Source organism: Leptonychotes weddellii, chromosome 1, assembly GCF_054177405.1.
Source record: "Leptonychotes weddellii isolate Sample4059 chromosome 1, ASM5417740v2, whole genome shotgun sequence".
NCBI classification, from domain to species: domain Eukaryota; kingdom Metazoa; phylum Chordata; class Mammalia; order Carnivora; family Phocidae; genus Leptonychotes; species Leptonychotes weddellii.
The window spans coordinates 184,869,954-184,894,758 of record NC_138369.1 but is presented as its reverse complement, the minus strand read 5'-3'; positions in this window follow the sequence as shown (position 1 = coordinate 184,894,758).

Here is a 24,805-nt window from a genome sequence, read left to right as displayed (position 1 = left end):
CTATTGTGGACATTGCTGCTATAAACATTGGGGTGCACGTACCCCTTCGGATCCCTACATTTGTATCTTTGGGGTAAATACCCAGTAGTGCAATTGCTGGATCGTATGGTAGCTCTATTTTCAACTTTCTGAGGAACCTCCATACTGTTTTCCAGAGTGGCTGCACCAGCTTGCATTCCCACCAACAGTGTAGGAGGGTTCCCCTCAGGAGACATATCTTGAAAGAGTTTGCTATGGCCAATGTCAAAGAAATTACTGCCTGTGTTCTTTTCTAGGATTTTTATGGTTTCAGGCCTCACATTTAGGTCTTTCATCCATTTTGAGTTTATTTTTATGTATGGTATGAGAAAGTGGTCCAGTGTCATTCTTTTGCATGTTGCTGTCCAGTTTTCCCCAACACCATTTGTTGAAGAGACTGTCTTTCTCCCATTGGATATTCTTTTCTGCTTTGTCAAAGATTAATTGACCATATAATTATGGGTTTTTTGCTGTTTTTCTTTTTCTGCATTTTCTATTATGTTCTATTGATCTATGTGTCTATTTTGTGTCAGTATCATACTGTTTTGATTACTACAGCTATGAAATAGAACTTGAAGTCAGAATTTTGATGCCTTCAGCTTTGCTTTTCTTTTTCATGATTGCTTTGGCTATTTGGGGTCTTTTACAAATTGGTTCTATACAAATTTTAGGATTTTTTATTCTAGTTCTGTGAAAAAATGCTGCTGGGTCTTTTTAGATTTAAATTTAAGTTAGTTAACATATAGTATAGTATTGGTTTCAGGAATAAAATTTAGTGATTCATCACATATATAATACCCAGTGCTCATCCCAGTAAGTGCCTTCCTTAATGCCCATCACCCATTTAGTGCAGCTCCCCACCTTGGACCCCCTCCAGCAACCCTCAGTTTGTTCTCTGTAGTTAAAAGTCTCTTATGGTTTGCCCTCCCTCCCTTTCCCTCTCTGTTTCTTTTCTTTTTTTTTTTTTTTGAAGATTTTATTTATTTATTTGAGAGAGAGAATGAGACAGAGAGAGAGCATGAGAGGGGGGAGGGTCAGAGGGAGAAGCAGACCCCCTGCCGAGCAGGGAGCCCGATGCGGGACTCGATCCAGGGACTCCAGGATCATGACCTGAGCTGAAGGCAGTTGCTTAACCAACTGAGACACCCAGGCACCCTCCCTCTCTGTTTCTATCTTGTTTTATTTTTCCTTCCCTTCCCCTATGTTCATTTGTTTTGTTTCTTAAATTCCACATATGAGTGAAAGCATATATTTGTCTTTCTCTGACTGACTTCTTTTGCTTAGTATAATACACTCTAGTTCCATCTATGTTGTTGCAAATGGCAAGATTTCATTCTTTTTGATGTCTGAGTAATATTCCATTGTATGTATACCTGTGTGTGTATACCTTTTTGAGGAACCTCCATCCTGTTTTCCAGAGTGGCTGCACCAGTTTGCATTCCCACCAACAGTGCAAGAGGGTTCACCTTTCTCCACATCCTTGCCAACATCTGTTGTTTCCTGAGTTGTTAATTTTAGCCATTCTGACCAGTGTGAGGTGGTGTCTCATTGTGGTTTTGATTTGTATTTCCCTGTTAATTAGTGATGTTGAGCATCTTTTCATGTGTCTGTTAGCCATTTGTATGTCTTCTTTGGAGGAATGTCTGTTCGTGAATTCTGTCCATTTCTTAACTGTACTATTTATTTTTTGGGTTTTGATTTTGATGAGTTCTTTATAGATTCTGGATACTTGCCCTTTATCTGATATGTCATTTCAAATATCTTCTCCCATTCCATTGGCTGCCTTTTAGTTTTGTTGATTATTTCCTTCATTGTGCAGAAGCTTTTTATCTTGGTGAGGTCCCAATAGTTCATTTTTGCTTTTGTTTCTCTTGCCTCTGGAGATGTAAGAAGTTGCTTACTAGTTGTAAGAAGTTGCTGTGGCTGAGGTCAAAGAGGTTGCTGCCTGTTTTCTCCTCTAGGATTTTAATGGTTTCCTGTCTTATATTTAGGTCTTTCATCCATTTTGAATTTATTTTTGTTTATGGTGTAAGAAAATGGTCCAGTTTCGTTCTTCTACATGTTGCTGTCCAGTTTTCCCAATACCATTTATTGAAGAGATTATCTTTTTTTTAAAGATTTTATTTATTTGAGAGAAAGAGAGGGAGAGAGCATGAGTGGGGGGAGAGGCTGAAGGAGAGTGGGGAGCAGACTCCCCTCAGAGCAGGGAGACCAACTCGGAACTCAATCCCAGGACCCTAAGATCATGACCTGAGCCAAAGGTAGATGTTTAACCAACTGAGTCACCCAGGCGCCCTGTCTTTTTTTGATAGGGATTGCATTAAATGTGTAGATTGCTTTAGGTAGCATAAACATTTAACAATATTCTTTTAATCTCTGAGCATGGAATGTTTTCCATTTCTTTTTGTTGTCTTGAATTTCATTCATCCATGTTTTATAGTTTTCTGAGTACAGGTCTTTCACTTTGTTAGTTAGGTTTATTCCTAGGTATCTTACTTATTTTTTTGGGGGGGTGCAATTGTAAATGGGATCAATTTCTTAATTTCTCTTTCTGCTGCTTCATTATTGGTGTATAGAAATGGAACAAATTTCTGTATGTTGATTTTATATCCTGTGACTTTGCTGAATTCGTTTATCAGTTCTAGCAGTTTTTTTTTTGTTTGTTTGTTTTTTGGTGGAGTTGTCAGGGTTTTCTGTATTTAGTATCATGTTATCTGCAAATAGTGAATTTTACTTCTTACTTACTGATTTGGATTCCTTTTATGTCTTTTTGTTGTCTGATTGCTATAGCTAGGACTTCCATTACTATGTTGAATAAAAGTGGTGAGAGTGGACATCCTTGTTTTGTTCCTGACCTTAGGGGAAGAGCTCTCAGTTTTTCCACATTAAGGATAATGTTAGCTGTGGGTTTTTCATAAATGGCCTTTATTATGTTGAGGTATGTTCCCTCTAAATCTATTTTGTTGAGGGTTTTTTTTTTTTTTTTAAATCATGAATGGAAGTTGTACCTGTCAAGTGCTTTTTCTGTGTCTGTTGAAATGATAGTATGGTTCTTATCCTTTCTCTTATTGTGATGTATCATATTTGTGTACATTGAACTACTCTTGCAACCCAAGAATAAATCCCACTTGATTGTGGTGAATGGTTTTTTTAAATGTATTGTTGAATTTGGTTTCCTAGTATTTTATTGAGAATTTTTGCATCTGTGTTCATTAGGGATATTGGCCTGTGGTTCTCTTTTTTAGTGGTGTCTTTATCTGGTTTTAGTATCAGGCTGATGCTGGCCTCATAGAATGAATTTGGAAGTTTCCCTTCCTTTTCTATATTTTGGAATTTTTAAAAAATATGTTATCCTGTGAAGCTATCTGGTTCTAGACTTGTGTTTATTGGGAGTTTTTTGATTACTGACTTTGCTGGTTACTGGTCTGTTCAAATTTTCTATTTCTTCCTGTTTCAGTTTTGTTAGGTTATATGTTTCTAAGAATTTATCAATTTCTTCTAAGTTGTCCAGTTTTTTTTGCATATAGTTTTTCATAATATTCTCTTATGATTGTTTGTATTTCTGTTGTGTTGGTTATTATTTCTCCTCTCTCATTTGCGACTTTATTTATTTGGGTCCTTTCTATTTTTTTCTTGATAAGTCTGGCTAGAGGTTAATTAATTTAATGAATTTTTTCAAAGAACCAGCTCTTGGTTTCATTGGTCTGTTCTATTGTTTTTATAGTTTCTATATTATTTATTTCTGCTCTAATCTTTATTATTTCCTTCCTTCTTCTGGTTTTAGGTTTTGATTGTTGTTCTTTTTCTAGCTCCTGTAAGTGCAAGGTTAAGCTTTTTATTTGAGATTTTTCTTGCTTCTTGAGGTAGGCTTGTATTGCTATAAACATCCCTCTTAGAACTGCTTTTGCTATATCCCAGAGATTTTGGACTGTTGTGTTTTCATTTGCATTTGTTTCCATGTACTTTTAAATTTCTTCTTTGATTTCATTGTTGACCCATTCATTATTTAGTAGCATGTTATTTAACCTCCATGTATCTGGTCTTTCCAGATTTTTTCTTCTGGTTGACTTTTAGTTTTATAGCATTGTGGTCAGAAAAGTTGTGTGGTATGATTTCAATCTTCTTGAATTTGTTGAGGTTTGTTTTCTGTGTTAATATGTGATCTATTCTGGAGAATGTTCTGGTGCACTTGGAAAGAAGTGTAGTCTGCTCTTTTAGGATGGAATGTTCTGAATATATCTGTTAAATCCATCTGTTCCAGTGTGTCATTCAAAGCCATTTTTTAAAAATATATTTATTTATTTATTTTAGAGGGGGAGAGTAGAGAGACAGAGACAGAGTGAGCAGAGGGAGGGGCAGAGGGAGAGAGAGAATCTAAAGCAGACTCCCTGCTGAGCATGGAGCCCAATGCAGGGCTCGATATCATGACTCTGAGATCATGACCTGAGCCAAAATTAGGAGTCAGACGCATAATCAACTGAGTCAGCCAGCTGCCCCCAAGTTGTTGTTTTTTTGTTGATGTTCTGTTTAGATGATCTGTCCATTGATATAAGTGGGATGTTAAGGTCCCCTATTATTATTGTATTATTATCAATTAATTCCTTTATTTTTGTTATTAACTGTTTAATGTATTTGGGTGCTCCTATGTTGGGTGCACAAATATTTACAATTGTTATATCTTCTTGTTAGATTGTTCCCTTTATTATTATATAGTGTTCCTCTTTGTCTCTTGTTACAGTCTTTGTTTTAAAGTCTCTCTCTCTCTTTCTTTTTTTTTTTTTTTCTGGGATGCCTAGGTGGCTCAGTTGGTTGTGTGTTTGCCTTCAGCTCAGGTCGTGATCCCAGAGTCCTGGGATCAAGTTCTGCCTTGGGCTCCTTGGATGGCAGGGAGTCTGCTTCTCCCTCTGCCTGCCACTCCCCCTGCTTGTGCTCTCTGTCTGACAAATACATAAATAAAATCTTAAAAAAATAGTCTTTTTTTAGTATAAGTATTGCTACTCAGATTTCTTTTGACATCCATTTGCATGATAAATGTTTCTCCAACTTCTCACTTTCAAACTGCATGTGTCTTTAGGTCTAAAGTGGGTCTTTTGTAGGCAGCATATAGATGGGTCTTGCTTTTTATCCATTCTGTTACCCTATGTCTTTTGACTGGAGCATTGAATCCATTTACATTCAAAGTAATTGTTGATAGATATGTATCTATTGCCATTTTATTATTTTGTGGTTGTTTCTGAAGATTTTCTCTGTTTTTTTCATGTTTTTCTCTCTTTCATGTTTTACTGATTTCTTTGGTGATATATTTGAATTTCTTTCTCTTTATTGTTTGCCTATTTATTAGTGACTTTTGATTTAATGTTGCCATTAGGTTTGCATACAACCTCTTTTGCATATGGTAGTCTATATTAAATTGATGGTTGTTTAAGTTTGAATGTATTCTTTTCTCCTCTCCTCCCCAAATTTTAGGTATATGTTTTTATATTATATATCCTTTTTTTTTTGGTCAATTTCTCAACTGATTTTTTACAGAAATATCATTTTTACTGCTTTTGTGTCTCCTACTGTCATTTTTGGTCTCTCCTTTCCACTCAAAGTATCCTTTTTTTTAATTTTATTTTTTATTATTATGTTATGTTAATCACCATACATTACACCATTAGTTCCTGATGTAGTGTTCCATGATTCATTGTTTGTGCATAACACCCAGTGCTCCATGCAGAATGTGCCCTCCTCAATACCCATCACCAGGCTAACTGAAGACATCCAAATGGCCAACAGACTCATGAAAAAGTGCTCAATATCGCTCGGCATCAGGGAAATCCAAATCAAAGTATCCCTTTTAATATTTCTTGCAGAGCTGGTTTAGTGGTCATGAACTCCTTTAGTTTGTGTTTGCCTGGGAAACTCTTTTATCTCTCCTTCTGTTCTGTATGATAGCCTTCCTAAATAGAGTATTCTTGGCTGCAGATTTTTCCCATTCAGCACTTTGAATATATCATGCCACTGTCTTCTGGCCTGTAAAGTTTCTTGTTGAAAAATCTCCTGCTAGCCTTATGGGTTTTCCCTTGTAAGTTAATGACTTCTTTTGTCTTGCCTTTTTTTTTTTTTTTAAGATTTTATTTATTTATTTGACAGAGAGAGCATGCATGCATGAGCACAAGTGGGGGAGCTGGAGGTAGAGGGAGAAGCAGGCTCCCCACTGAACAAGGAGCCTGATGTGCAGCTTGATCACAGAGCCCTGGGATCATGACCTGAGCTAAAGGCAGACACTTAACTGACTGAGCCACCCAGGAGCTCCTGTCTTGCTGCTTTAAAAATTTTTTCTTTATTACTATATTTTGCAAATTTAATTATAACATGTATTGGTGTTCATCTGCTTTTGTTTGCTCTGTTGTGGGTTCTCTGTGCCCCCTGGATCTGGAACTCTGTTTCCCTCCCCAGATTAGGGATGTTTTCAGCTACTGTTTCTTCAAATAAATTTCCTGCCCCCTTTTCTCTCTCTTCTTCTTCTGGGATTCCTATAATATGAATGTTATTACATTTGATGGAGTCACTGAGTTCTCTAAGTCTATTCTTGTTTTGCATAATTCTTTCCTCTCTCTTTTGTTCAGCTTGATTACTTTCCACTACTTTATCTTCTAGGTCACTAATTCATTCCTCTACTTCTTTCATCTTGCTGTTCCTTCCATTAAGTGTGTTTCTCATTTCATTTATTGAGCCCTTTATCTCTGCTATGTTACTTCTTATCTCTGTGTTAAGGGACTCACTCATGTCTTCCACTTTTTTCTCAAGTCCAGTGAGTATTCTTATGATCATTGCTTTAAATTCTCTATCAGGCAGGTTACTTATATCTGTTTCACTTAGATCTCTGGCTGTGGCCTTGTCCTGTTCTTTCATTTGGGATAAATTTCTCTGTCTCCTCCTTTTGTCTGCCTCTCTCTGTTTCTCTGTGTTAAGAAAGTCAACTGTGCCTTCTCCTCTTGAAAGTAGTGATTTTAGGGGCACCTGGTTGGCTCAGTCGGTTGAGCATCTGCCTTCAGCTCAGGTCATGATCCTGGGCTCTGGAATCAAGCCCTGCATCAGGCTCCTTGCTCATTGGGAAGTCTGCTTCTCCCATTCCCTCTGCCTGCTGCTCCCCTTGCTTGTGCTTTCTCTCTCTGTCAAATAAATAAATAAATAAAATCTTAAAAAAAAAAATAAGTGATTTTATGAAGAGTCCTGGAGTGCCCTGCAGTGCAGTGTCCCCTGTTCATTAGAACCTAGCCCTTCAGGAGAGTATCCTATGTGTGTTTCTTATGCCCTGCTTTACATCTGAGTCAATTTTCCTTTCAGTGCAGTTGTCTGCACTGACTCTGCCTGTTGTGGGCTGTGCTTGCTCTCTGTGGTGCCAGTTGGACTGAGTCAGGACAGCTCTGGGGGGCATGCCTGCTGGGGATCTTGGGAGCAGGGTGGTGGTGTTAGCAAAATTTGCATGGGACCAGGATCCCCTGAAGCACTGCAGCTTCTGGGGTCTGTGTACCAGGGTGGCTGAGGCTGGGTGCAACATGGGATGGTGGCTGAGCATGTGTGGCTGGGAGTGGTGTGGTAGATGTGTAGGTTGCAGTGGGAACTGTGCAACTGGATTTTGGGCAGGGCACCCGGTTGGCTTTAACAAAATTTGCCCTGAGCCCAGGGCTGAGGCCAGAAGGTGTGGGGTGGATGATCCATCAGGAGAACTCATGGACATGGCACATTGCTAGTGAGTTGGTAGCAAGTGTCAGTGCAGCCCCACCTCCCGCAGGTGTCTCTGTGTTTATGCTGGGAAGTGGAGAAGGATAAAGGCTCCTGCCAGCTCCCTCATTTTCAGAGAAGTCCCCCAAGATGCTTTAAAATCAGTATGAACAGATCTGTCTCCTGTTTGCCCCCCAGCATTGTGATTGCTTCTCTGTGCAGGCTGCTGGCTCTTTAAGGGTGGCAACCCAGCCATCACTCACCCTCCCATTTCACTTAGTTCTGAGTCAGCTGGCTTTTAAAGCTCCAGGTTCCAAGTCCTACTGGTTTTACCCACTTACAGAATTCAGTGCCTCTGGTTTTTAAAGCCAAATGCTATGGGCATTAGTCTTCCCTGTGTAAGCTCCCTGGTGTGAGGGCCCATTTTTCTGCCCTCTCTGTGTGCAGCTCCCTCCTCTGGCAGGCAGCCTTCCTCTGCCTTTCTGACCTTCCTAAACATTCAGGTGCAGCTGCTTCTCTGTATTTAGTTGTGGAGTTTGTTCTGCCAGTCATTGGATTGCTCTCTGGTTATTGACTTGGAGATGGATGATATCTAGTTGTAAACGTGGGGTGGGATGAACTCATCTTCCCAAGCTCCCAAGATCTCCATAGCAGTTCTTAATAGTTTTCTGGGGAGATTTTAAAAAGTTCGATTATACTTTTTCTATGGTCCTTTTCTATTAGATCTAGTTTTTAAAAAATTTCATTTGGAGAGTTGAATGAAATTTTAAAAACCTAATTAAATATCACTATTTTATATATATGTTAATGAGAAGACTATATATATTGTAATTTCTTAACAGAATATGGTAAATACAGAAAAAATATTCCTAAAAGGGACAGCCCTCATGGACTGTGACACCCCTACCCCACCCCAAACTTTGTCCCTGGCTCTCCTGTAGGTGATTCAGTAGCTGTGTTGACCTTTGTGTCTGGCTTTTGTACTGACTGAGAAGCTTTGAAATGGGGTTTCTGGGGCTTCTCTGCAAAAATGACCTTGGTAGTAGATCACACAGAACAAGGAGTGAGGTGTCTTTCCATCCTGATGTTCTCTTTAGTGGACAAACTCTATAGGTTTCCCTACTTAGAAGAGTAAGAGTAATTATTTTCTAGTTTGCCAAATGACTTTCTTTAAATGCCCATTTTACTAGTATGTAGATCATTTCTCCAGTATTTCTAGGTCCTGAACTGTTCTAGTTTTAGGGTATATAGATATATAGATGAGAGGGAGAGAGAGAGTTTATTTTTTCAAGTAATCTCTACACCCAATGTGAGGCTTGAACTCACAACCTTGAGATCAAAAGTTGCACCCTGTACTGACTGAGCCAGCCAGGCACTCCTAGAATATTTTTGAATTTCCTAACTTAAAAAAGGCACAGTCTTGAAGGAGGGGGCAGGTGTGTAGCAGAAACAAAGTTGAGCTAAAAAAAAAAAATCAGTTGTGCAAGAAATGTAACCTACTTAATTTTTCTGTAATTGTTTAATTTCTGTTCAGAGTCTCTAGTCTGCTGAATGGTAGAAACTAAATATCATGAATTTAGAGTCTTTCTCCCTTTTCTTGAGGTTTCATGCTTATCCTGGGGGCTCATAGAAAGCCGAGATATCAAGGGCAGGAGGCCACCAGGCAAGGGTCATGTTCAGGTGCTTGATGACTTCTCAGCCCTGTCTGGCCCACTAGGCTGGTTCAGGCTCCAGCACTGCCCCACAATCACTGGTGAGGGTAAAGTCCCACCAGGCCTGTATGTGCTAGGGCCCAGGGGCTTACAGGTGTCTTATAGGAATCTGTCCAGACACCCCCATACAGACATTTCTCTAATTGCTGCCATGAGTTGGGCATAAGAAAATTTGGGGTGTTGCTTCTTTTCCATAAACTCTACCCAGGAAAGGAGCTCTCAGATTCCCTGACCTACCTGGGGTTCTCTTGTGAACTCAGGACAAGGAACTATCCTTTCAGGACCTTCACTGATGTCTCAGCTCTTTTCTCCACCTTTGAACATTTCCTTCCCTCCTCCTCGCCCAGAGATGCTTTCTCTTGCCTGGGGCTTGACAATACAGCTCATACTTTACTTTTTCTTATCTCTTGTTTACTACATACATTTTAGGTCTTGAACTTTTTTTGTGTGTGGTAGCAGAGGGAAGCTACAAAATAGACATACACATGACATTGTGGACAGATAAGTTATTATTAATAAAATAATTTATTATTAATTTAAAATACACACACATAATGTGATTTTGCATATTTTGAAAGGACAGTGCATACTCAGGGTTAAGCAAACACTTCAGATGGATTACCTACAGAATAGGGGAATGGAGTAGAGATCATGGGCCGAAGGGAAAAATGAACCCAAGAGGGGCTTTGCATGCACTAATGCTCTTAATAAAGTTCTCAGAACTGAGAATCATGATTAACTTGATTTCTGTGTCTGGGACCCATAAAATCAAACCAACTAGCTCTTATTTCCTGAAGCATGTAGGCCATGGGCAATTCAAGCTCAAAACATATCCTTTGGAAAGGCAAAGGCTGTAGATTCTGAATAAGGAAAACTACATTCAAAGTCATATTCAAAACCCCTCCCTTTTTTCCTTCTTATTCTGTTGTAAGGTCACTTCCTTGACTCGATGGCTGCTTCTTACTGACTCTGAGTTGGGAAAGGCCAGGGGGAACTGTATGGGTACATGTGATGCAAGGGAAAACTTTAGTTAATACAGCAAGTTCTACTCCCCTGCATTTCTCTCCCTAGTGCAGACAAGTTTGCTTGGATGGTTTGGGTGGCTGGACATCATCCTGATGTCCTCCCCTTTCATTTGGGAACAAGGCATTACTTGCATAGTTTGGGTGGTTGGAATTCTGTATCTTCTACCATATGGGATATTAACTAATATGACCTCCTGCAACAGGAGGGATAAAATGTGTCCATCTACTCTTCCCTAAAAGATTCTGTAAGCAAAAGGGAAACACACTTATGGGGCAAAGAGATTAATTGCACATCAAGTCAACATTTTCCATGAATTCCCCTAATAAACAGTTCCATGGAATCTTATGAATGACATATTTCAACCCTCTTGTGAGCCCCTCTAAGCATATCTGCAATCCTGGAACATAACTCCATCCTCACAGAGTTAAGAGGTTTGGAGAATAGGAAGTATCCCATGTTGTACGTGTCAGTCATTAAATAAGGAGTCTACAAGTGTGCACCCTCCTTTCTGCAAAAACCCTGGACTCCCTCCTTTGTGCAAAACCTCTGTACCCCAGGTCCAAATCATTGGTATTTTCATTCCTATCCAAGAATGAGTAAGAGAGTGCAATTATGGGATTCTGGTTTCCATGTCCAGCCTCCCCATGCATGGTCCAAGACTCCACTCAATGGAGTGAAAGTTCCTTTTTGGCTCCACAGAGCTGCCACCTTTTCTTTCTGCTGGCTTCTGCCCTACTATTGTGGTCACTCGGACTACAATGATGCCTCTACTTCTTGCCACCCAGAAAACCACACGGCAGGCGGCTGCTACATCTGGCTTCTCTGATCTCTACCAGCCCCAATATGGTTATATCCCTCTCACCTTGTTAGAGGGGAGGGGGGTTAATTATATTTGCTGATACTTACCATGTTTTTCCTTCTCTCTGGCTTTCCATACCTATTGGGCTCTCAAATAGCCTCTCTGTCCCTTTGATTTCTTTGGCTTTCCTTCTCGATTCCCTTCTAGATTACATTTTTATTACCTAGGGTGGGAATCAGAACTTTCTAAGTGTAGGTGGAGGGACTCATGCAGACTTCTGAAGTTCTCCACATCAGTACAGGGCTCAGGCTAGACACACAGGAATCCTGGGGACCCTACTGCCTCATCTCCTTGCCCTCTCCAGCTCCTGCCTCTGCCCGAACCTGCACATGATCTCATACACACCCATCACCCAGTCCTGTCCATCCTGCTTCCTGCCCACTTTTACAGCTCCTATTGCCTCACCACACCCCACCACACCTCCTCCCTCTCTGGTGGTGAGCCTTTCCCATCTCTTCCCTTTCTGCTGCCAGAGCCATCTTCAAAACCCTACCCTGGATGATTCCTCCACTTAGAACCACTTAGCAGCTTCCTCCTGCCTTTAGAATAAACATGCAGGCCTAACTGCCTGGGCTGTCCCTTGCTGACCTTTTCCATCTCTTTCTTCATTCCTCAGAGCTCCTGGAAAATGCCACACTCCTTCCCTCTTGGCCCTGGTTGGTGGTGTTTGCTCTGTTCTCATCATTTGTTTTCTCTTCCCCTTGTGGACACTCACTCACCCTTCACATCTCAGCATGTCTCCCTAGACCAGGTTGATCCCCACATAATACATTCCTACAGCCCCCCTACATTTCCTTTGCATGTCTTCTGTAATTTATAATCGCTTCGCTTACACCACCTTTCCCTTTAGGCCATCAGTTCCAGAGGGGGAAGTGAGCAGGTTTATTTTGCTTCCCACTGTCCCTTCCATGGTACTTGGACGATAGAGTGCCTCAATAAATATTTGTTGACTGGCTGATTTTCCTAAGTTGTTTAATTGCTTATCCAAAGTTTAGTGCTCTTGAACAATGCTAGGAAAACTTACCTTTGAAGCACAACTACTGTGTGCCCAAGTTAAATCCTTCCTCTTTGCCCATGATTATAAATACTGTATTCTGGGCGAACTAGGACATTTTCTAGTTCAGCACAAGACTGTCTACTGTTTGTGTTCCAATGATTTCCTTATGTCTCGTGTGTTTCCTTTGGGCCATGTCTGAGTTGCAGTCCTGCAGGAATGATTTCTCATCTGTTTTTGTGCTAGATAACACCATATTAGTCTTGAATAAATGTGGCAAAGTTCTAGCCAAATTCATCATCCCAGTGAAAACCAATGCCCAGGATTTCAATCAAATAGAAAAAGGAGAGATAAATAGGCTACCCTGAATTTATTTATGAATTGTGCTTCCAAAATTATAGTCTATAAGGGCTGAAATAAAATAATGAGGCTACCATTTCTCTCTAGCTAGGAATATATCCAAGCCAGTTGTGTCTTCTTTAGGCAGTACAGAGGAAACTCCATAGGCAAAAAAGGTCTTTTCCTCATGTGGATCAGGAGGCAGGAATGTTCTAGTAAATGGCACCACCATCCACTTTAGCTCAAGCCAAAAAGTAAGAGCTCTCTTTCATTCCTTTCTCTCAGAAGCTATGCTCCACCTGTTAGTGGTCTGTTGTCTCAACCTGCAAGAACTTGCAGATCTGTACGTACCTCTCTGTGTCTCCACATCTCTGCCACCATCTCCTCACCCTTCCTTGTAACTCTTGACTTCCACTTTGACCTCCCAAAAATTCATTCTCTTCACAGCAGCTGAAGTGATCCTTCAAATCTACAGTGTATATCGTTCCATTGCTTAAAACCTCCCAATAATTTCCGACAATTTAAGGAAAAAAATGGAATTTCTTAGCTTACAAGGTAAATGCCCCCTCTTTGGGGAGAGATTGAGGAGATACTCTTTTCTGAAGCAGCAGCTCCCACCAGGACCTGTCTCCTCTCTGTTTTTGCTCTTTCTCAGAGCACCTATTGTTACATGACAATGATAGTAGGTACTTACTGGATTATTTGTTTCTTTGTCTTGCCCACCAGAATTTCATCTCCTTTTGGGCAGGGACTTTGAAGATCTTGTTCAGTGTTGCATATGCAACATCTATGAGAGTGTCTGGTGCAAAATCAGTGCTCAATGAATGCTTGTTGAATGAATGAATGAAACACAAAAATAGATACTCAGCCTTCCTTGGGTCCCTTCTTCAGGAAAATTTCCCATAAGTCAAAAGGAGAAGTGGCATAAGGCAGTCACAATTGAGCAATTACTATTGTGAATATGTGGCTTTCTGGTTATCTGCCTTGATGTTTGGAGAACCCAGACATATGAGGTTTAGCATGTCCTTCTACTGAGTCTGTGGCCTGATAATTAACCAGGCCTCCTTTTGGCTGTACTACCTAGCAATCAATGCACGACTGTGCCTCCTGGCTGGTACCTGCTGGGCACAGAGCTCATTTTCCTCAGTGGAGCTGCTGACTGGAGCTGTTTGTCCCCCAAAGGGTGCTAAGCCCTCATTAGCAGCTTATAAACATTTTCCTGCTCTTCAAGCCTGGGTCTTTAGTAAACAGTGGGGGCATTTACTAAGTCCTCTGGAGAAATGAGCCAAATTTTTGGAAATGTGCATATTGAGAGGGTTTGGAATAAAAGTTCACTTATAATAATACAAATAGTATGTTTCTTTGTAGACAGAATCACCAGGCTTCAATTAGGTGTTTTGGAAACATTTTTCTTTCTTTCTTTTTGCCCATGAATTATCTTGGTGACTCAATTTCAGAATTGATTTCCTCAAGCCCCTACTTTTACTTGCTCCTCTTTGCATAGGGAGCCAGGGAGGGCTCTTCCTTTCAGTACTGGGGTCAGAGGATACCTGATTAAGGGGTAGAACTCTTGTGCTTAAAAGTTAAAACTTTTACTTTTTTTTATTATTTTTTTTAAAAAGATTGTTTATTTGAGAGAGAGAGCATGAGAGCAGAGGAGGAGGGGAAAGGGGAGGGAGAGAGGGAGAAGCAGGCTCCCTGCTGAGCAGGGAGCCCATCGTGAGCTTGATCCCGGGATCCTGGGATCATGACCTGAGCTGAAGGCAGACGCTTAACCAACTGAGCCACCCAGGTGCCCCAAAAGTTAAAACTTTTAATTGAAGTGTAACATACATACAAAAAAGTACATATTCTAAAGAATACAGCTTGATGAAATTTCAGGTTCAGTTGTTGATGAGCACTTGAGTAACTGTTTCCCGTCTGGTAGACATGGGCAGAAAGTCTGCTTCTCTTGCTCACTCTCACTGGATCTCCCTCCCTCCTTCCTTCCTTCCTTCCTTCCTTCCTTCCCTTTTCCTGCCTCCTCCCCTTCCCTTCCCTTCTCCCCCTCACTCCTCCTCCTCTTCTGTTTCTTCTCCTTCTTCAAAATGGAGACTATCTACCAGCACAAGCTCCACAGAGATAGGCATTAGTGCGGGTGTCCCACTTTGAGGATAAATCTGGATCTTGTGGTCATGAAGGTCTTTGCTCAGCATCTGTCCAAACTGCTGATTCTCCTCTGGAACAACCTGGTGCTTTCCTGGGGCTGGACTCAATTATCTTTTGATACTTCTTCCATCTACCAAGACTTGAAGGAGCACCTGCACCAGACCTGGATAAGAGATGGGACAGCTGGCAGCTGCCCAGGCACTGAACTCTTAACGGTGAATTCAATCATCTCTCTAAATGGTGCATCAGTTAACTCATTTCCCTATTCTGTGACTCACACAACCAAGGAAGTTTAACTTGGGCCACCAAAAATAGTGCCTTCCAGTGCAAAATTTAAAAACCTCAAACCACTCCGCACTTGCCCAGACCTCTATCTGTGGTGTATCTGCTGTAGAAACACTCAAGCTGAAATTCTGACCTCAAACAATGCTTTCTACCAGGAGCAACTGTTTTAATTTGTCTGTAAGTTTTAAACCCTTTATATGCCTCCCAAAGATCTGCCTGGTTAGTAAGACAGAAAAATGAGAGGTGTTTTGTCATTATTTCTCTTATAATGTGGATGCTGCTTTGGACTGGGAAAGTGAATTGGCAAGTGCATTGATTTCTGTATCTAATTTTTATTAACCTAAACAAATCTTGTCCCCATCAAAAAATGTAGAATAAATGCTTAAAGAATATTATTAAAAGACCTCAGACTATTGGCTGGCCTGAAGCACCTGAAGCATGTGTTTACTCTGGCTCTCTCTGCTCCAGAAGCCCAGCCAGCCTGAGGGAGTTGGAGTGGGACAGGGTTGGCCCAGCAGCCCAGGGGCTGGCGCTGAGTCCTGGGGCCTATGTGAACTGGCTGTGTGGCCTTGGGTGAATCACATGATTGCCTTGGTCCTTAGTTTCCAAAAGATGACAGGGTTAGACGAGATAATTCTAAGACTCCTTCCAGCGTTGACAGCTGTGAATGATGTGAACTGTGCTGTGTGGGCAGTTGTATCTTGTCCTGAATGAATAAAAGGCTTTATAAAAGCACTGTGAATGCCCAGTGACTCAGCCCCAGTGAACGGACTGTTGCAACTCAATTTTTCTTTGCTGGTTTTCCCCTGACCTGTGAAAATGCCTGACTGGGTGGAACAAGAAAGCTGGTGTCAACTGCAGAAATTTGATGCATAATTCTTAATGAAATAACAATTATTATCAATGTCCTTCTTGTTAATCAGCTGGCCTGCCCAGTGTTGCCAGGAGACTCACTGATCAAAATGAGGAAATCCTGTGGCCCTGTCCTTGGCGCCGGTGGAATTCCCCCCAGGAGAAGCAACCCCATTGCGGGTGTGAGTCTGTCCTTGTCACTTCTGGCTTCAAGTCCAAAGTCCACATTTGACTCCAGCTTGTTTCTTGTTTCGCCTGTTTGTTTTGTTTTTTCCTGTCTGTGAAATCTTAATACATGTGCCTCATCTCTCTTGATTCCCTGCACAGAAGCTTCTCAGGAGACATCAGAGAGTGATCTCTGTCTTTTTGACAGGCCCCATGTTACTGTGAATTTTACGTTTGTCAGTTGTCTTGATTTGTATTAGTTTTCCATGGCTGCTGTAACAAATTATCACAAACCTAATGGTTTAAAACCACACAAATCGATTCTCTTATAGTTATGTAGGTCGGAAGTTTATTTGGGTCTCATTGGGCTAAGATCGAGGTGTTGTCAGACCTGCATTTCTTTCTGGAGGGCTTTGGGAAGAATCCATTTCCTTGTCTCTTCTAGCTTCTATCATGTGCCTTCCCTCCTTCCCCTATAGTCCCTTCTTTCCTCTTCAAGCCAGCCATGTCCTATCTCTCTGATCCTTCTTCCATAGCCTTACCAGGAGCGGTTCTCTGCTTTTAAGGGTTCATGTGAAATCAGAAAATCCAAGGTTAATAATATTAAATCTCAAATTCCTTAACTTATTCACACCTGCAAAGTTCCTTTTTGCCATGTATGGTTCACAGGTTCTGTGGATTAGGGTGTGGGTGTCTTTTAGGGGAACATTATTCTGTTGAACATTGTATTTTGTGTCAGACAATTATAAACTTCTCCAAGTCTGGGGTTGTCATGGTTTGGGTTCACTCAGAGGCCGACGGAGCAGTTGTTTAGCTTGCAAAATATTCATAAAGGAGTGTCCTTGGAAGCAACAGCTATGGGTGGCTGGAGAGGCAGGAATGAGAGGGGCAGAAGTTGAGTTCTAGCCTCAGTCAACCCTACAGGGCACTGTGGAGTTAGAATGGCCCTCAGAGCTGTCCTGCTCAAAGCTGAGATGGTCTTAGAGTAGCTAAGAAATTGTTCATGGTGGCCCCATTAGTAAATGGTAGAGCCAGTATTGCACATCATATTCTTTGAATATGAAACCTATATTCTTACCCATTGCACATGAAGGTAGTCAACCTCCAGAAAAGGGGTAAGCAAACTTTTTCTGTAAAGGGCCTGATAGTATACATTTTTTTTGGCTTTGTTGACCATGTGGTCTCCATCTCAATAACTCAACTCTGCCCTTGTGGTGCCAGAGACAATCCATAAAAGAATGACAGTACTGTGTTTCAGTAGAATTTTATTTACAAAAACAGGTGACTGGCTGGACTTGGTTGCAGGTTACCAACTCCTGCTCTAAGAAGTCATTGGGTTGAACAGGTGCCATGGAATAAGTTAGTGGTTCTTACATTGGTGCATGCATCACAATGACCCAGAGGACTTGTTAAAACACAGGAGGCTCAACCCGATCTTCAGAGTTTTGGTTCAACAGGTTTGGAGTAGAACCCTACAAGTTGTGGTTTCAACATGTTTCCAGATGGAGCTGATGGACCACACTTTGAGAACCAAGGGCTTAGATTAACACTCATGAATGAGAGACAATGATACTTTCTCAAAGAAAAGTTTTTAAGTCATCCTTCAATAAAACAGTAATGCACACGTGTCTTCTGAATGCGTAACTAAAGTGCATACTACCTATGTGGATTCCTTTCTTCAGGTCTCTGGCAGAGGAGGAGCCAACACTTTCTTAAGTTGTGTAATTTGAGGGATGTCAGAATGGCTTCCCCAAAACGATTTCTATAATCTACTGAATGAATCAATGCTCAAATTTTCAGCAGGGCCAGTTCTCCAGGAATGCAAATTCATTTTTTTTTAAAATGGAAATACCCTGGATAAAGAGAAACAACTTGAAAGGGAGGAGAGGAGTGTAAGATTTGGGGGTGAGAGACCACTTACTGGTTTAGTGGAGTTAGAATGGAGTTAGAATGGAAGAGAGATTTTTCCTTTCTGAGCTACAGTTTCCTAATCTGTAAAATGGGAATGATATTTAATATTTCACAGATTATTATAGAAGCCAAATAAGATCTAATGGGCTAATACATCTAAAAGCTCTCTTCCTGTTCATATATTTATTTAAATTGGTTTTATTAATTTTTTTCTCTTTGGGACAGGAAGGCTGGGGATGGCAGGAGACAGTAGTATTTTAGGGAAAGAAGGTGCTGTGTTAGTGACGGTGAGGGCAAAAGCAGGATAGACAGGGAAGTTGCCGAGGACAAACAACTTATTTTATAATATTATCTAAAACATAATGCATAATAATATCTAGGGTAAACTTTGTTTAAGATAAACCAGATGTATCAGTTGGGTTTTGCTGTATAACAACCTGCAAATCACCTGGATTAAAACAACAACCATTTATTTAACTCATGATTCTGCTAAGTGGCTCTTTTGGTCTTCTTTGAGCTTGGCTGATCTTGGCTGGGCTTGTGAGTCTGCTCTTTGGTGGGTCAACTAGGTGCTGGCTGGTCCCAGATAGCCTCTTTCATATGATTGGTTGACTAGAGGCTAAAGTGATGGGGTGATTATATCCAAAGTTTCTCAACTTCCAGTAGACTAGTGGGATCTGTTCATGTGGTGGCAAGGTTCTTAAAACCAAGCTAGAGCAACAAGGCCTCTGGAGGATTAAGCTGAGAAATGGCCCAATATCACATCTGGGGCCTTCTATTTGTTAAAGCAAGTCACATGGAGAGATTAAAGGGGTGGGGAAATAGACTCCACCCCTTAATGGGAGAGGCTACAGAGTTTTTGAACCATATTTGAAATCTACTATACTAGGTATAAACTATTCCAATTACTTAGTCAGGTGTTATAATTTACTGCTTCAGGTTTTTGTTATTCAAATTCCAAAATTCAAATGAGCTAAGAATTGCCCATCACATTCCAGGCATCCTAATATTCTTATTCAGATTTATAGAAGAATGTATATAAAAACCAGTAAGAGTTTACACAATTCTGAATCAGAAATATGAATGACCCTTTGTACCCCAGGTAGAAGAGAAAAGCATTTCAGATAATTAGAATTTTGAAGAATATGAAAACAAAAATCATTTTATTTTAGTTTTTGGTATATGTAGAGAAAAGATACAGAAAGTTGCGCCTTAAGATGTGTGGGTGGAAGAAAGGACAAATAAAATGAACCATATGTAAATGTTCCTTGAGCTAATTCTGAAGCCTGAAGAATAAAAACAAAACCTTAATATGAAAATAAAATAAAACCTTAGTATGGATATTTGACTTGAAACTCATGGGTTAATCCAGAGATTTATCTCTAATCTAGATGATCTTTAGGGAACTTTCTAACTCTGTGACTGTTCTCTATGTGTTGGATCTTTACATGAAAATATCTTTAGGAAATTGTGGCCCAGACAGACTGAAATATCTTGGGAAACCCAGCTAGTTAGTAGTAGAGTTAGGACTAGAACCTACATCACCAAGATGCAAATCCAAGATTTTTCCATTATTTCATACTGTTTCTATCATAGCTGCTGTGTTCAGAGGCTCCTACCTTTAGGAGATATACTCACAGAGCTTAGAAAGGAAATCCATTGGAAAACTTCAAAATATTAGTCATTCCCATCAGAATGGGAAGTTGAATGGGTGAGGGCATCCCCTGTTTTTCCTATTTGAAAAGGCAGCTGTGTCTTTCAAGGCATTTTGGGGGATGTGTTAATAGTGCCTCTTGCCTAGGTTTTGGTTGGGCATGTCTACATTACCTACTAAGTAGGTGACAACGTTTTCCTTGGTGGAAAATGCATTAGGTAATGATATTTTTCCTATGCACTCATCAACAACACTGTCCCTGTCCAACACATGGCCATGAGTTAGCTCATGTTCTGTCTGGGGGGGTGCACAATCACACCTCTCCCAGTCACCCCTTGTTGATTTTAAGCTACTGAAACTACTCTTTGTGTTGCTGGGTGACTATTAACTATATTTGACAAAAAGAATGTTTTCCATGTTCTGGTAAGGAAATCCTCTGTCAAGATAAACAGCCCTTCCCCTCCTCTCCTCCAACTTGGGTCTTGCCAGGAAGGTCTAAATAGGTTCTCTGTAGTCATTTTCTTTTCAATATTTCACACTAGAGTTCAGTTATAAACTTGAAGCCAGAAAAATTAACTTTTGCTGAAAGACCACAGAACCCACAGAATAGAGAGCTATTTTAGGTTCAGGTATCCAGCCCCAGACCTCTTTTAGACATTTTGTGTCTAGGGAAATGTCCTTTCTCTCTCCTCTCCTTTTCTGTCATTTTCCTATACAATTAATTTAATAAGTATGCCTCCCTCTTGAATTTTTGTGAATATGATTTTCTGCCCAAACATGCAGCTCCTCCATTTTTCTGTTCCAAACTCCTTTATGAAGGATCTGGTTTGCCAATGAGCTGAAATCTACACTTAATCCTTTAGAATGCTGCTGAACGGTGTTTGGAGATGACTGACTTCTCCCAACCAGTTCCTTGGCCCCGATATATCTTCTTGTTACAGCAAATAGATGCTCTTGCCCCTCTAGGGGGTGGGGGTGCCTCATGTTACTGCTGGCAGATAGGCTGTAACTCCACACACAGGTGGTGCCTCAACGAACATGAAAACTAGTTCAGGGCCCATTTACATGAATAGGAGGTACCATCCTCATTCTAGCTTTCTCTCCCTTCACCCCTTGCAGTCTTTGTGACTTCTTTTCTTCTTCCCAGTGGCCATCAATGTGAATTCTTTCTTCGAGGCCCACCATCTAGAAATTGGGGCAGTGGTGAGATGGGGTGAGTGGCAGGGAAGGGGTGCAGATGGTGGTTTGCTTTTGGATTCAGACATCGGAAGAGCCATCCTACCCACAGATTCTTGCCTTCTGGAGAGGGCTAAATTCTCTGCTGCCCTTGCTAGGCCTACACAGTGACTTCTGCAGTTGGAATCTGACTTGGATGCTAAGGGTGCCTGCAGGAAGTGATCTGAGCCCAATCAAAAAGTGAGTTGGAAAAAAAAGTGAGTCTGACTTCTGGGTAAGGGGTATCATGAAGCCTTAGGGCCCCCATAGTGCTTCCCTTTGTGACTCTGCACATCTCAGGGACGGAGGCTTGAGACTACTGCAGCCCAGGCCTGCTGTCCATCTGTCTATTTCCTCATTGCATCTGACTGAACAATTTTGTGTTTCCCTAAGACCCAGGAAAGCATGGAATTCTGAATTATTGTCCTGGGCTGCCCGCATAACACCTGAATGTGGTTGGCAAGGAGAGGACACTAAGCCATTGAAAATCACTTCAAGTTTTCCTAGAAATAAATGGTAAGGAAATGGAACTCGTAACGTTAAGACTGGGAAGAGGAGAAGTGGTTACTATCTCTCTCCCCATCACATATTTATTCTTCCATTTAATGAATGTTCACTGAGGACTTTCTCTGTAACAAGGACTGTGCTGGGTGGCTGGGCTTCAAGCCTTCCTTTTACATTGTCTCCAATATACACACACTCTCACACACATATGCACACCTAATTTATAATTATTGTTATAATTATTTGCATCTCCCCTCTACATCCCCAACATCTTACTTTTAGGCCATTGTCTCATTATTCTTAGTTCTAACTTAGAAAATTTAAATAAGTCTCTACTGTCCATCCCTCCCCCCTTCCCATCACTCTTCCTTTCCACAGTGGCATCAATTTAATCTCTCATTAAGAAAGGGATGTATGCTGGGAAGATCATGAGGATGGGAGCAGTGAGAAGTGTTAGGACCCTGGGGTTATAATCGCTGTTCTGTTTCAGTTAGTTTATCTATAGAATACCAGGTTAGCAGGGTGGGAGGATTAGGTGACCTTTCATTTCCCTTCCTGTATTGATTTTCAGTGATTCCATTTCCTGCCTCTCCCCCCCTCCCCCCATCTTCAACAGCCAACTATGGCCTAGAGGACATGATGCAAACTCATTTGTTGCCTATTCCTGACCCTACCAGTGAGGTCCCTTGCAGAGCCCTACCTGCCTCCTGCACGTGGAGCCTCCAGGACAGCACACTCCTGATCTCTTGGATTTCCTCACTTTCCTTCCTGTCTACTTGCTCATAAGGTTCTCCCTATTTACAAAGCCACACCTGTGTCCAGATATTCCTCATCTTTCCAAGGCAATGGCCTCCAGAAAGACTTCTCTCTTCTTACTCAATTGACTGAACTGCCCTTTCTCAGTCTTACAGAGATTGAGCCTTTCATGTGGCATACCATACATACAAACACACATGCATAAAAACCCAGGCATCATGTACATGTATGATGTATAGGTATGTATGTATATATCCCTCTCTCTATCTATATATATCTTTATTGTAAATTCTATTCCCATGTCATTTTGTATCTGGGATGTATGACATGAAAAATACTCAAGAATGGGCATTCACAACTCTTCCTCACTTAGAAGAATTCACATTTTTTCCACCTTCTGTATATTTTAGGTCAGCACACATATCTTTATTTAACAGAATCTGAGTGATGGGAGAGGGGAAATATCTGTATTGATTTATTTCAGAAAGCTATGGGTAGAAGAGAATACAGTCAATCAAGAAGATTGGAAGGTTCATTTCCCTGCTGTAAAACTTAAGCTCCACGAGAGCAGGGATTTTGTGTGACATGTTCTCCAGTTTATCCCTGTTCTTGAAATTCTTGGTACATAGTAAGTGCAACTACGTGTTTGCTGAAAGAATGAGTGACAATGGCCCATACCAGGTGGGCTGTGGGTGATGGAAAGGAGAGATCTTGGAAGTTGAGGGAAGTGGGTGGTGCTGACATGTGGCTGCTATGTATGTGAGCTTTTGAGAAAGATGGGAAAAGATTTTAGATTTTGCTGTGAGTTATGAATAAATCCTTCCTTGGCTTTTTTTCTGATGCTAGGAAAGATTCAAAAGATTGACAAAGACTTCTTACATGTTAGACCAATGTTTCACCGAATGAGGTAGCATCCCATAACCCCTTGCAAGGGAGGAAAATCCCCAGAAAGGAGGCACAGGCCCCCACAGGAGGGGGTGCTGCACTGAGTGGAGAACAGGAAAGGCCCACTTCCTTGTGTGCACTTTCGCCACCACAGGTGAGACCCTGGAGCATGCAGCCTCAGCCATGGGAAGGTGGGTCACCTTCCTGGAGGAATGAGCTAATTCCCAGGTGCTGTGGCTCATTGGCTATTTTGGATACCTCCAGTCACTGGTTCTGTTGTGGTTCAGTGCTGTTCTGCTTGGGATGAATAAACAGAGTGCCAGGAGGTGCATCTACACTCTGTAGGGGACCCTAGGAAGGAAGAGAATCTCAGCAGATAAAAACTTAATGGTCTGCAATTTGAAAAAAATGAGATGTATCACAGTGGAGTGGCTCTTTTCTTGTGTTTGGGTCAAGGAATCAGAATTTAAGATGTCAAAAATTTTTCTATGACAAAGCAGTGGTTTGGGTGTAAAAAATGGCCAGATATATACAGGAGGGACTGCTCTCTAAATGAAAGAGAGATGTATCTTTTGTCCCTTATTCATTCATGCATTCATTCATTTTGCAAATTTGTACTGAGTATCCACACAGTAGGTGTTGGGGGTACAGTGGTGAATAAAAGCATCCCAGACTCTGCCCCCTGCCCAGGAGTTTATAGTCTTGTGGGGAATAGACACTAAGACCAGCAGACCCAAGTGTGACGCATACTTTGAACAGGAAAGTAGAGGGAATGTGGGAGCCTCTAATATGACCAGACTGAGGGGTTCTGGTAAGATATGTTTGAGAAAATGACCTTTAATTTGAAGGTTGAATTTGTGAATTGGAGTTCTTCAGATAAAACAGAGGAGGGCTCCAGGAAGTGGCAGTAGTGTGTTCTAGCCTCAGAGGGGAGGAGTGTAGCCCCTTTGAGAGTGGAAAGAAGTTCAGTTGGTGGCAGTGGGGACAGGAAGGGAGGGTGGCTGGAAGCAAGGCTATGTGTAAGGATTCTGGGCTCCAACCCAAAGACACTGGGAAGTTATTGAAGGATATTGCATTGTTTAGGTGTTATGAATTCTATGACACCATGACATTAGTTTTCTATGGCTGCTGTGATAAATGACCACACACTTGGTGGTTTAAAATAACACAGTTCTAGAGGTTCAAACTGGGGCTCAGTGGACTAAAATCAAGGTGTTGACAGAGCTGTGCTCCTTCTGAATGCTCTAGGAGAATCCTTTATCTTGCCTTTTCCATCTTTTAAAGGCCACCTACATTCCTTAGCTCATGTCCTCCTCCTATTAGGATATGGACGTGTTTGGGGCCATGACTCTACTGACCACAGATATTAAACCCGGAGGTGACACTATCTTGTTGGTGTGTATTCCATGAGGACAGGAGCCATGGCTCTTTTGCTCACCACTATATACCCTGTGCTTGGCACCATGCTTGGCACTTTTTTTTTAAATTAATTTTTAAAATTTTTTTATTGTTATGTTAATCACCATACATTACATCATTAGTTTTAGATGTAGTGTTCCATGATTCATTGTTTGTGCATAAAACCCAGTGCTCCATACGGAACGTGCCCTCTTTAATACCCATCACCAGGCTAACCCATCCTCCCACCCCCCTCCCCTATAGAACCCTCAGTTTGTTTTTCAGAGTCCATTGCCTCTCATGATTCGTCTCCCCCTCTGATTTCCCCCCCTTCATTCTTCCCCTCCTGCTATCTTCTTCTTCTTCTTCTTCTT